This window comes from Phaenicophaeus curvirostris, chromosome 17 (genome assembly GCF_032191515.1).
Source record: "Phaenicophaeus curvirostris isolate KB17595 chromosome 17, BPBGC_Pcur_1.0, whole genome shotgun sequence".
In the NCBI taxonomy this organism is placed as follows: domain Eukaryota; kingdom Metazoa; phylum Chordata; class Aves; order Cuculiformes; family Cuculidae; genus Phaenicophaeus; species Phaenicophaeus curvirostris.
The window spans coordinates 10904905-10918370 of record NC_091408.1 but is presented as its reverse complement, the minus strand read 5'-3'; the positions used below and the strand labels follow the sequence as shown (position 1 = coordinate 10918370).

The following is a 13466-nucleotide window of genomic DNA, read 5'->3' as shown; positions in this document are numbered from 1 at the left end:
AAATATATAACCTCATTAGAAGCTCTCAGTGTTGCCTCATGAAGGAGAAGAGTTCTGTAGTGCATCCAATCCCCTGGTTTACCACAAATGACATTTAAGCAGTCACCTGGGGAAAAAAAACCCAACGGGAGCACTGACAAAGCTTACCATTTGAAAAAGGTCAGACCTTCTATTCTTGCTCTGAATAGATGGTTATGACCTTAAAACCCTCCTAGACTCAGTTCTCCTTCTCATAAGCATATGATGGAGTACCCAGGAGGAGATGCAGGGCATCATTGCTCTGCAGAATTTTCTTCTTCCTTGTTTTCATCTTGACAGATTACAGATAAATCAACTTATCTGTGAGCAGGTGCTCAGGAGTATCAGCAGCACAGGCACCAGTGTAGGAGCACCCGGCAGGGCACAGGCTGCAATGAGGAAGAGAGCAGCCCCTCACCAAGGTGCTGGTCATGAATATAAAGGGTAAAAATGCAATAGCATTCAAAACCCTGGTGAACGGGGCATTCTGTGCAAGCATGATAGAAAAAGAGGGATTCACAAAAGCTAACTAATCTAGGCAATTCAGAGCAGGAATTGCCTTTTAGCAGCTCTAGTTCAGATTCTGCAAGAGCCTATTAGATACAGACGCTACAAAACCCAGGCTTATTTAGCTGGAGTTAGCTTTGCAAGACTCTCGTTTCATTGATTGAAGACCCCTCCTCACCCATCATTTGCATAAAAAAACAAAGGGCAGGAAGATGGAGAAGTCATATTTCCACTCTGCTGATGGAAACTAAACCCCTGGTGTGACCTTGAGCACAAGGTCAGGCAAGGATCTCATGGCAGAAGTCAAACCCAGATTCACAAGGTTCTAGCTCAGGAGCTTACTTGCAAGTTCATCCTTCTTCCTGGCATGAATCTCTTAGTCTGAAACTGTAAGAATTCAGTACTAAACATACTAACTCCTCAACTTTACTAAGGACTGCCATCTTTGCATCAAATTAAAACTAGCACTGTGCCAGGTACCTGGATGCAAATACAGCTCCTTTCCTCCCCCCGTCAGTACAGCTCTCAGAGGCTGATCCTCCACACAAGCTTCAGAAAAGTAGACTTCTGACTGAGTCATCCCATGGGATGAAACAGGACAGCCCACAGCGGCAATCCCAAATGCTGCAGTATGCTAGAAAATAACTCCCTAACTGCTGCAGTCACGAAAATACAATAAAGATGCCCTACAATTCCATTTTTAGTCTCTTTTCAATGCAGTGCTGCAGTTTGTCAGTCTTTCTTGTCCCAGCTGGAATAGATGAATTGCTGATGCTTTTTAGGACCATTGGCAGATGAGCACAATAGAAACATCACTCAGATATTGATGACTAATGCACACAGAACGCTTCCAAAAACTGTGTTGCCATCGCAGCTAAACAAAGCTTACTAAATTCACACTCACACGGAAGGAGAGAAGCTCATTTCCACATATTCAGCATTCAAATGAACCTATAGCACCACTGCAAAACTCAGCTGAAACCAAAAACTGGCCATGGTTCTCCCGAAAGTTCCAGACCTCCATAACTCTAACTCAGGTTTCACATGGGTAGCAAAGCCTGGAATATCTCACAGGGTTTAGGATTTCATTATAGAAATTTCTAGCAGCTACCTGGAGAGCTTCTCTTGGGTCACAAACCTAAGGACTCCAGGTATATTTCCCACTTTAAATCATCCTTGCCTTACTGTAAAAGAGACGTGTATTACTTGTAAGGCACAGTCCAGCACATTTCAAAGCTCACAGAAGCCTTTTACCAGTTCAAATGGATTAGATCAGCTTCTTCATGGGAAACTTTTCCCTTTAGGACTAGAAGTAATCTGCCTGAACACAGCACAAGCCAGGGCTAACCTGCAGAGGTAGAAAATCCTTGCAATGGCTGAAAGTGGTCCTGCCAAGAGAACTGAACAGGCAGAAAAAAGAACCTAATCTCAATTGGAAAAAACAACCAACAACCACCACCGATTCTAACAGCAAGACAGTGGAGCTAACAGACCAACAAAGCAAAAGGAAGGGCTCTGTCTGGGGCAGGATTAAGCAGATGACTCATGAAGAAGTTCTGGTGCTGTCATCTCTGACTAAACCTCATACTGAAGTCCAGATACGAAATGATCTGACTCGCAGGGAGTTAGAGCAGCCCAATGGAATCAGCACTCCCAGCTCCAGTTCCCAGTTCTCACAGTCATTCGAGCACTCCTACACAAGTGATCCATCCACTTGTAAAATTATAAGCAAAACCCAAAATTCCTCCCTGCCTCACATGGTCTTAAACTTACAATAATGACAAGACTTAAGTGCAAAAGCAGAACATAGGCCATTTCAGGTCTGAGATACAGTGCTGCTTGTTTTGTAGCTGAAGTAAGCATCTAAACATCTGCTACTTCTGAGACACTTTATGAGGATTTATGTTTCAATGCACTTCAAAACTGTCTTGAATACTTTTTCCTAAACCCTTATTTAGGTCATGGGCTGTTCTTTGGATACAAATAGAAAAACAGATCTCGGTATCTCCAGCTGCCTGTTTAATGGTTTCAGACATCACTACCCTTAGAGCACCCTTTTGTAACGATGTCAATCATCTTTACTCAGGTAAAATTTTTATTGACCCTCAGTGTGCTTTTTGCGATGCCATCAAACAATGAAGAACCCTAGATACCGACTTGTTCTTCAAAGACAAACACCTATCATTCTTCTTCAAACAGGAATATCGCCTCTGTGCTCCTGGTTGTCACAACTGCCAAAATCCAAACAGGGTGGATATATTTTAACAACCCAGCCTGACACGCACTGTTTGAAAGCTCCCTTCCAACAGACTGAACCCATCCTCATGAAACTGGAGAGGTGGGAGAGGAGAACAGGAAATGTTCTTGAAAATAGGAGAATAATAGAATGTTTTTATACATCTCATGGATTTCTGTTTCATTAGATTAGAGAGCAGTGCCTTTAATGTAACTAACATGTGGCAACCACAGGGTAACCACAGTGCGTAAATCTGTCCTGCAGGAGGAAGCTAAAATGCAGCAGGATTTGCTTCCACTGCTAGGAAAGAATCAAAAAACTATTTTAGTACTGGTTGCAACTGGGGGCGGAGGGGAGGAGAACTGCAAATACACTAATAGTGACATCCGAAAACAGAAATATCTCTGTATTTGCGGGTGGAGGAAATCAAAGATGTCCCAGCATCCTGCAAATACTCCCGCTCATGCTCCAGATTTACTCTTGTTGGAAAAAGAGCAAAGCAACAGATCTGATAGTCTCCCAATTCAGCAAAAGGCTTGGGGAAGTCTTAAACAAGAAAAATATATTTAATAACAGCAGTTAATCATAACATGTTCAGAGATGCACTTATCGATGTGTAAAAACTATGCAGGCTAGAGGAATTGCAGTTAGACTACGTGGCTCAGATTACCTTGTTGTCCGGAAACCACAGTTGATTTCCCTGCTTTCTTTCAATATTCCCAACAGGTCTGCCTCTCCCTTGCTTTGTTCCCCAGACAGCTGAGCATTTAACAGATGTCCAAAGTAAATCATGATCACTTGGGAGGGCAGAGGAATAAAGGCTAGACAAAAAATATCAGTCTAATAAACCAATCAAAAAAAGTACCAGTACGTTACGCGCTATTTCAAAATAAATTAGGGTATCTCTACACAACCATTTGTATTTTAAATCAAAAGACCATATGCCATTGACTTTCCCCTGAGTAATGTAAGTGACGGGGCTCTCTGAGGTGCAGTAATAGGATCTAAGTGAAGAAGTGGGTATTATTTTACCCGTGCTGTGATAATCTGGATGCATCACTGCCCAGCGTCATAAACTGTGAAGTGAGAAGTATGAACAGCACTTCCAAAACCCCACACACATTTGGAGATTATAGGAAGGGGCGGGGACCACATCTCAGTGAGAGGGCACAAGCATTTAAAACTGATGCAGAAATAACATAATATTCTTTAAAATCCAAAGAAGAGTAAAACTATGAAAGCTGGCTTTTCACCTCTTCAGGAAGGAAAAAAAGCAAGGCAGTAGTGATATCAGGAACTAACATTGCAAGCAGAGAGTGCAGTTCTTAATAATCTGCAGTATTTTAAAACTCTTCTTGAAGTTTTGAACAAGACCCTATAATTAAGAAAAGAGATCAGGGCTTACCAGCTACCATCTGTCTGGAGTAGGGAGGGAACTGATACTATAGGATCTCTTCCATGGAGTAATGCATGCTGCACAAGTCCCAGGAAAAGAAAAAAGTAAAAAACTATTACAGACGACAGCAGCCACCCACTTAGGTCACACACTGGTTTCCTTCCATTTTCCAGCCAGCCAGAACATTTTCCCTTGTCTTCTCCTCCCCTCAAAGTGAGCTCCAGGGCACAGCCTCTTCCCACAGTGGGATATCCTGAGAACAGCCACCTCCACCAGCATCCCTGCATTCCACATGGGGAGAGGCTGCTCAAAACAACACAGAGAACCTTCCTATCCAAAGTATATCAGGAAGGAGAAACCAAACATTTAAACTGCCGCTCACACAGGCTGGAGTGAGCAATGCAAGCAGCTGAGAGCAGGATTATTTAAAAGGAAGAATCAGCTCAGTTCTGCATTGTGCCTGAACTAGTAAATTATTTTCGGAAGACAGAAAAGTGTCATTATATGCAATTATTTTTAAAAACTGTTTTAACAGCCTTTTTAATGTAAGCTGTGTAAGTTAGCATTACACAAACTGAGGAACCCACAGAGGTTTCTCTTTCTGGAAAAGCATTCTCTTGCTGGCAGATGTTTCCCAGGAGATAGCTCTATCTGCTTACCCACCTGCATCCTCCATAGACCACCTGGAACTGCACAGACACTGTCCAAACAGGGCACACAGTTCCTCCTCCTCTTGGTTTGCAAAAATATTTTGTTGTGCTGGCCCACAGACAACTGGACTTGAGGAGCAGAAGAGTCACCGAACACGCAGTAGGAAGAAGATAAATCTCTTCCTCTACAAATCTGGGAAACAAAAAGGAGACAACTGACAAAAATGAGAAAAACGTTGCATTTAATTAAGTTACCCACCATGACAACTGGAGGTACTTTCACAAAAACTACATCAACAGCATGTTTCCCTACACAAAACTGCTTTTCTCCGAAATACCCCTTTCTCCCCTTATCACTTTCATTCACAATAGAATGAGCCAGTGTTCCAGGCTTTCATTTATTTGTAGGTCATTCACATCTAATTCCTTCTGTCTGTCATTTTTCTTACATCTTCCACAGGGAAGACAGACAACACTACATAAAACCTATATGCCAGCAGGACCCAAAGAAAAACCCAGGTACAGCTTCAGCGGGATTTATATCTCCCTCTGAAAAAAAATCCAAAAGCTCGTGACCGCTCTGTGAGTTGCTCCCAAATTACGAAGGGTGATTGGATCTGAGGAACATAATAGCTTTGTACACCAAGCCAGTCCTTCTTTGACTCCAGATGCAAAATTACCATTTTTCTGCTGAAAGGGTGATTTCATGCCATAACTTGCATGACTAAGGTTTTCAGAGAAGACTTTTGTTTAGATAAGGACAAGAGATGCCCTGAGGCTTATATTGTAATGTTATATGGATATATAGATAGAGAAAAAGTTTTTGTTGAGCTGAGGGAGTGGTGTGATTTTTATCTGCGTGATTACTTACTGACAGACACTGGGAACAGCAAGATTCTTCTTGACCTTTTTTCACCCCTGCCTGGTTGCAAATTTAACAGCCAGGCTGCGTTTGCAGCACCTGGGTATCACAGGCAGCCCAAGCTGCAGCTGGTTTCTTTGCATGCTCACCATCATTCCAGTGGATTCTTTGCTATCTTTAAAACAGAGCTGTTGGCCACCTGAAATCCAATCTACAGCCAGAAGCAAAAAAAAAATTAAAAAATCTTGGACTGACAATGGTCCCAAAGGAAAATGGTCAACAAAAAAGCTTCTTCTGTGCTGGTATTTTTAACAGCTCCTGGGATTTGCCCTCTACTTGCATTATTAAATAAGCTTGGCTTGCATTGCTTTTGATATACTTTCAACCTCCAGCTAGAGTAATCTACATCACAAAGCAACCTGCAGAGCTCTGGGTACAACAGCAGGCTGGATGGTCACCAGGAAAGAACTGTGCATGCTGATGCTCTCCCCTGTTTACCACTTCTATGGTGGGTGTAGTCCCTTCATTAAAGCATGACAAGTAGTGGTTTGATAGCACGAGTAATGAAGGGATATAATTAACTCCCCCAAGGCACTTCAGGAACATTGCCGGAAACTTCATTGTGTATCTTGTCTGAGGCAATTCACTATTCTTCTTGTCTTCTACTTGAGACAGTTAAATAATCATAGCTCAGATTACCAGATAGCTGTAAAACTCCACATAAAAATTAAATTCTCAGCAATTCCTGAACTCAGGACCAAGCAAGAGATTGAGTGGGTTTGATTCAATAGTGTCTAAAATAGATTCACTAAAAGGAAAACTAACCGGGTAACTACGCTGCCTTTGTATCCACAGATCTCAAACCAATTCAGAAAATGAAGTTATTCCCATTTTACAGATGAGAAAGGACAACTGGCCTTCAAGGTATGACATATAACCTTCAACTTGTGAATGAAGAAAGTCTCAATAAGGCAACAGAGAAGGACTGTTGTGTAAAGACCCTGCTCTGCTTCCTCTTCTGTAACCGGCTCCCGTCACCCCTGGAGCCAGTGAACTGCTTGGAGCCAGGGCTGCTGCCATTTGTTTACACATGTAAGCGACAAATGGCTGGTCTCCAAGTTTGCAGCTCCACACGTTCCCCCCACCCCTGCCTTTCACCAATGTCCCAAACCGGAATCCTTGAGCTTGTCCTTAAACATGAACACAATCTCAGGTTCAACCAAATGATTCTCCAAGCAGGAATATGAAGACAGACAAGTTAGTGACTTCAGTGAACGTGAGCCATGAACAAGTCATTTAAATAGCACCATATTTCACAATTTCAACTGTCATTTTTTGGCGATAAAGAATATTTTGTTTTGTCCATCCATCTAAGCTTCAAAAGACAAATTCAAGCATTCTTATAGATTGAAAAATATCAGTGAATGCCCATAAGTGCAATGACTGTAATGGAAGTGATATAATTCACAGAATCACTAGGTTGGAAAAGACACACAGAATCACTGAGTACAACCATTCCTATCAACAGTGGTACCATTCCTATCATTCAGAGGTACCATTAAAAGAAACACCTGGTAGCTGGCAAAAAAAATAAAGGCCTATTAATTCAAGGAAATGGCATAAGTAAATAAAAAAAAAGGAAAATAAATATGCATCTAAAATGCATTCTAACTCTTACAGAGTTAGAATTTCAAGACACTAAAGAAATATTTTCCATCAAGTTTCATTATTGACATCATCTAAAGAAACTTCTTTCGGCAAAAGTTAACAGCATGAAAGGTTTCAAAATGAGGGGATTCCCCCCGACTTTCGTTTCTCAAGTGTCCACGACACAGCACAGCAGCTCTGGGAAAAGGGGATCAAATCCTCCATTACTTCAAGCTTAAAAATTCTTTATGCTTCCAGCCTTATCCTTGTTCAGCTCTAGGAAGGCAAATCATCTGCCTTGGATTTTACTTCACATTTTAAAATACCCAAACCATCCAAACAAGAAACGCTTGTGTACAGGGCAAAGTCTTTGTTTTGACTGGCACCTAGGAGGAATTATGACATACTATCATCAAAGCAAATTCTGCAGATTATGGGGTAAGCAAAACAAGTTCTCTCGGTTTTCCAACTTCTCATCATACACATATCTTTGTAATTAAATAGGTAAAATATATGGGAGTTCTAACCTTGGAACCAATGTAGTAAACTGGTTAAAAAAAAATTTACCTATCATCCACACAGAAGATGTTTCCTGAGCACATGAAAAGCAGATGCAATTTTATTATGTATATTCTTTTAAATAAAATCTCATTTTGTGGACATGTATACACATAATACAAGTGCTTAACACTTACATCCACATCACACAGTCACATATGTGCACAAGTACGCTGTTCTGCAGTGGAAATACATTTCCTTTGCACGTGTCTGTATTGGAAATATTAATCCGTCCTAAATCTTGTTTTTGCATTAATGCTCATATTTGTGCTTTGGAAGGAGGTGCAGGTCAGAAGCTTCAAAAAGTCTGAAAACCAAGTTAAAATGATTAAAGATTCATTTGGCTCTAACATCACATGAAAATCTTGGGGCTGATTTTTGGAGAGATGTTTCTTCAAGGCGGGGGGGGAAGATGCCACAGCTATGTAGTTATTAGACAGATATTAAAGGAATATAAATTTGAAATATTCCTGTAAGTTTCCTTAAAAACTCACAAAAACTTGAAAGATACAACAAGCCAATCTGAATCAGACACCACACAATAAGTACCGGGCACAAAGACTGAAACGGAGGTCTTTGTGAAAGCCACCATCTCCTTCCATAGCGTAATATCACCCTGACAAGATGACTCGGGCAGCAAGATACTGTCACTGCATCTCTAAATGAATAACGTAACAGTTAAGGACAAAGAGTTCAGATTTTTAGCCAAAAATGCAAATAAGAAATTCCATATTTTCAAAAGTCTGGTTTTCATCAACTTTGACCTCAATTGGTTTCTTACCTCTCAAACATTTGCTTTCCATAATCCCATTGTTCTAACAAAGCTCTCTTAAAGTCCTCTAATCGATGTGTATTTGTAAAGCCACACAAGTCCTTTGTTGAAGCCTCTATTCTAATCTGGGAACTTTAATTTTCAGAGAAGCCGATTCCTTAGTGGTGCGGAAGCATCAAGATGAAGGTTCAGTGAACTCAAGGTCAATAAGTCACGCATTTCTTTTGACTAGCATTTGTTCTTGACAAGCAAGCTGCTCACAAATCCCTTTTGCAAGTTTAAGGCTCTGTGTAGCCTGCAGAGACAAAATTAGAATATAAACATCTACTCACTAGAGAAAACAAGGGAGTTATTGTCACCGTAAAGAAGGAGACATCTAAACCATACCCCCTTCTGCATTAATTCCATTATTGTGCACAGGCAAGCTGACAGTTATACCACCAAGTCAACCACAGTTATCTAGTCAAATGATCATTTAATGTTCTTTATTTTACTTTTTCTAAAGAAAATTGATTTCTTGCTATTTATGTGCAGGGTGTTTCATTGTGCTGTGATTATAAACTAGACTGAATGCATTTCCACTGACTCCCTGCAAAGTGTGCTTTACAATCCTTCCTGTTTGTACAATGCAACATGTCTTTTTTTAATTGCCAGTCTGTTTTTTTAAGTAGGATGCATGCTTGTTTGTTTACTGAGAAGCTCTGAAACAGCTAGGCTGGACTCCAGCCTTTAGACGAGCTGCTATGAGACATGGAAGGAAATATCCCCAGTAATGATGTTTGCTATGCAAATGACAAAACTGCCTATAGCCCATTAAGCATCATCAAGGCTTCGCAGATATTTGAAGTTTAACTTGTAAGGACAATTCCAAGGCAGGTTCGAGGTCATAATTGTCACTCATGATGCATGAGGTGTCTTTTCTGTTGTACCATAGTGCACCTGAAAGGCAGCAGCCAGGCAGGGGACACAGGGCAGCAGGGTTCCCAGCTGAAGTGGACAGGGAAGAGCAGCACAGCTGGAGTCAGCTGAGGCTGCTCAGCAGGAGCGCTAGGACTGAAACTCACATTTCTAGATCCATTTTCCCACATATTCAATTATCCCAGTATCTCTGCACTAGTGTACAGAAATAACAGGAGATGACAAAAGAGGGAGTGCTACAGCAAACCGTGTTTGAGTGATGAGAAAGCAAGGCATGGCCAAATTCTGCAACCAGACGGCACTGGTGCGGGTCAGGGTCCTGCAGCCCCACCACCAGCACTAAGACCTGCAGCTCCTGCTTCTGTTCAACAGCACCAGGAGGAACATCTGTATTGCAGGACTCAGTATGCAGCTTAGCAGAGGATTTTCGGGGGTGTTGTGCTAATTACTTCATCTTTGAGGAAAAGAAGTGATGGCTTACTTGAGAGAGTGCAAACTTTCCAGCTCTCCTCAAGTACTGCTAATATAATTAGTTTAACCACCCCCAGGCTGAGAGTCTTTTAAGGACAGACACTTAGGCACAGGTTTTGACACACGTTCAACATCCTGCAATTATTTTTTTTTCTCCCCTTCCCACATCCCAGTATGTAAAACCTTATTGCTGTGTGAACAAAATGTGTGAAACATCAATCTGGGACCTTTGCAAGCTATTAAAAACCTAACAGAGCACTCCAGGTTTACCACCAGTAGTTAAAAAGAGGCTCTCCATGGAACCGTGTGGGAAATATTCCATGTGACAAGGATTTTTGACAGACAGAGTATTTTGAATAATCCAACAACTACTTACCTAGAAAAACACAGTCACTTGCACAAATACATAGCTCTATAAATAGTATTTTACTGCCAATGTTTTACTATCCTTTCTTGGTAAATCCATGTCATGTAGAAACATTTATTTGGAGGGAGGGGTTGGACTTCATTGTCAGTACCAATTGTTACAAGACAAACAAAGACAGAGGTAGAGGATTTGTTCCCACCCACTCTTGCTTGTTTGCCTTGTCTGTGATGCCATTGATTGCTTCTCAGATATGAAGAAACACCTTTTTCCTGCTGCCTGCCTTTATTCCACATGTGGTGGGGGAGCAGGCGAGGACCCTTGGATGCCATGTGGTGCAGGCAGGAGGACAGCCCTGTCCCAGCAGTTTCGCCAGCCAATCTGCAGGTTATAACAAGGTTATGTGCTTCCAGTGGATTTTTGGATTTCTCTCTTCCTTATGTACCTGAACACCTTTCCCAGCCATGCTCTCTGCTCCCCAAACACTGGTCTGACCACTGCACCCTGCTGTCTCTTCTCCGTGCTTTCTGCAGGTGTGTAGACTGAAAATACAACAAAGATGAGCCTTCACTAAGCTCTCCTCCCTTATGTGCAAGGGTTCGTTATCTGCTCCCCAAGATACGTATTACAGGCTATACTCTTAAATGCTCAGGATCAACAGCACCAGCCATTCCCTTCCACTATCAGCCCCTGAGTTTTTAATGGCTTAAAAGGTTAGAACAACCCTCTTCCACTGGTGCTACAGTAGGCATTTGCAGACCTGTTTAAAACACATTGTTTAAGACTGCGGCGCTAGGATTAAATGCTAAACTTCACTTAGGGTTCCTGTCTAAGGAGCTGTGAGAATTGTTTGAGGAGCTCTGGGTACTCTGGAAGCAATATCCCAGTATGACTGTGTCCACCTTCCCACCCAAACATTAGACGCAGTCGAGAGCGACTCAAGACCTCCTGAAAAAATGCTGCTGTCCAAACATCAAAGGACACATGACAAAAAGCGGTTCCTATGCCAAAATCACCCAGGCTTCAAAGAACACAGAGGCAAGTTTGGATTCCTATATTACCACATAATACCATGAAGACTTAATGACCTCTCCCTACTTGACTGCACCACAAATACATGCGGAAGGCATCCTTTTGTCCATCATTGAGCTGGATGCTTAAAGTATCCTGTATCAAAGATGCTACTGTCCTCATCTCCTCTAGCATCCCCCAGACCCTGAGATTGAGAGAAACAGACGGATCTTGGCAGCTAAAAATTTGACAGAGCCCCCCCCACCCCTCAGCAGCTACAACAAATTGTTTTCTTGGCTGCCCATATAGATAATTCATGAAATCTGCAGTGAATAGCACGGCACAGAGGTCAGAGACACAAAATACAAGAGTCACTTCATCAGCACAAGCATCAGCCCTTTGTCTACAGTAAAAAGTAAGTTCATCACAGTCTGACTCAACAGGGACAAAAATACATTTGAAAGAAAGAAAAGGGAATAAACACACCTTAATCCAGTCTTGCAAACCCCTACTCTCATACTGCCCAGCTGCCCAGACTGGAGAGTGTTATGACACCTTTGCAGGACACATTTAATCAGCAGCATGACCTGACCTGTTCTACAGGGAAGGCCCTTTATGTACACTTTCCAGCTCTGACCTGTGCTACAGCATTGCAGGAGTTTACCGTTACAGCACACTTTTCAGTCACAGAAGTGTATCCTGCGTGGCATATTAGCTCTCTGTGAGGTCAAAGCAGTACTAGCTAACTTCAGCCACCCCAGCCCTCTTTTGGTCAGACAGAAGCTCGCTAGCTCTCTAAATAACACCTTTTGTGTTCCCAGCTATGCCTTTTTAATGGCATAATGCCCTAAACCAACAACAGCTTCAAGAAACAGACTCTTTCCTGGCTAGATGCATTTCCCAGAATTCTCAAAGGCAAAGAGCTGGAGAGGAGGTATTCCAGACAAGCACATTAAGCTCCACCAATCTGTGCATGCACTTTACTTTGCAGACAAGTCATTAGCAGAGCTATTTTCCAGTCGGATTAAGAGGAAAATCCAAGAGCTGTAAAGTTGAACTTGCAGAGCCTGATTCTCTGCTAGTTGGGAGAATTCTAGTGAAAATTTCAGCTAAAGCAAGTGTAAGAATGCTGTATAAGAACCAGCCTCACTGAAATCACCAGGACCTTGTCCATCAGCTTCAAAATGCCTAACAGACATGCCATATCATCTTATTTAGTGACTCTGATAGTGGAGCTATTCTCAGGAAAGGTTCAATTGCGAGTGAGAACTAAAGCAAAGAAATGATTCTCCCAGGCTCTGGTTTGTTTTGAGGAGAAACCCTCACATCTCTCTTGGCCATAACTCCACTTCTCCCAGGTTTTTGAGGAAGCTCACATCACTGGTGGCACTGAGCTCACGTGTCAGTTATCCTGGAGTCCCTCCAGAGGAAAATATTTTGACAGTCATCTTCTGTTCATTATTTTTCCAGGAGAGGAAATATGCACATCGTTATCTAAAGGAATACAGACAGCCCACCATGCTCTTGCCTGACTGGCTTGCTTATCTTGATGAATGCTGGCTAAGATCAGGACTTAGTGCCATTAGATGTGTCTAAAACATGAAGCTATCATTACCATGTCAGCACCAAGGATTGTTTCCAACCATGATAGCGGTGGGGCCACATTTTGAACAAAGATTTTAGTCTGAAATTGCTTCCCACACCAGCTGGTTCCCGTTACAGCACAGAGACCTTTCTCTCATGATTATGAGCTTCACCAATTTTTTTTTTTTAATTGGAAACCAGAAGTACCTTTGCCATCTATGACTCATTTGGACCTAGCAAACAGTTACCTCACAGCTGGAGGCTGGCAGAGCCCATGCCTGCAACAATTCAAAAATCTATTTGATTCAAAGCCTGAAGAGCACTCGGTCAAGGAAAGAGCTCCAGACTGCAACCAACCCTGCTGCACCGACCCCATGAGCTGGTCCTCCCACACTGCCAAAGCACTGTCAGCAGCGGCACGTGCACCGTGTACATGTGTTGATGCAAGAACCGTCTTCTTTGTTCCACCTTT

The 13466-nt window shown here is 42.1% G+C and overlaps 1 long non-coding RNA gene across 1 annotated transcript; it reads right to left on the bottom strand.

The window, feature by feature from the left end:
- Nucleotides 1-4846: 4846 nt before the first annotated feature.
- On the bottom strand, nucleotides 4847-11959 carry LOC138727900 (uncharacterized). Its single transcript, XR_011338633.1, has 4 exons — nucleotides 11897-11959; nucleotides 11521-11615; nucleotides 8656-8941; nucleotides 4847-4992 (listed from the first exon to the last, which is right to left on the bottom strand). It is a non-coding gene; the product is annotated as an uncharacterized lncRNA (long non-coding RNA).
- Nucleotides 11960-13466: the final 1507 nt, after the last annotated feature.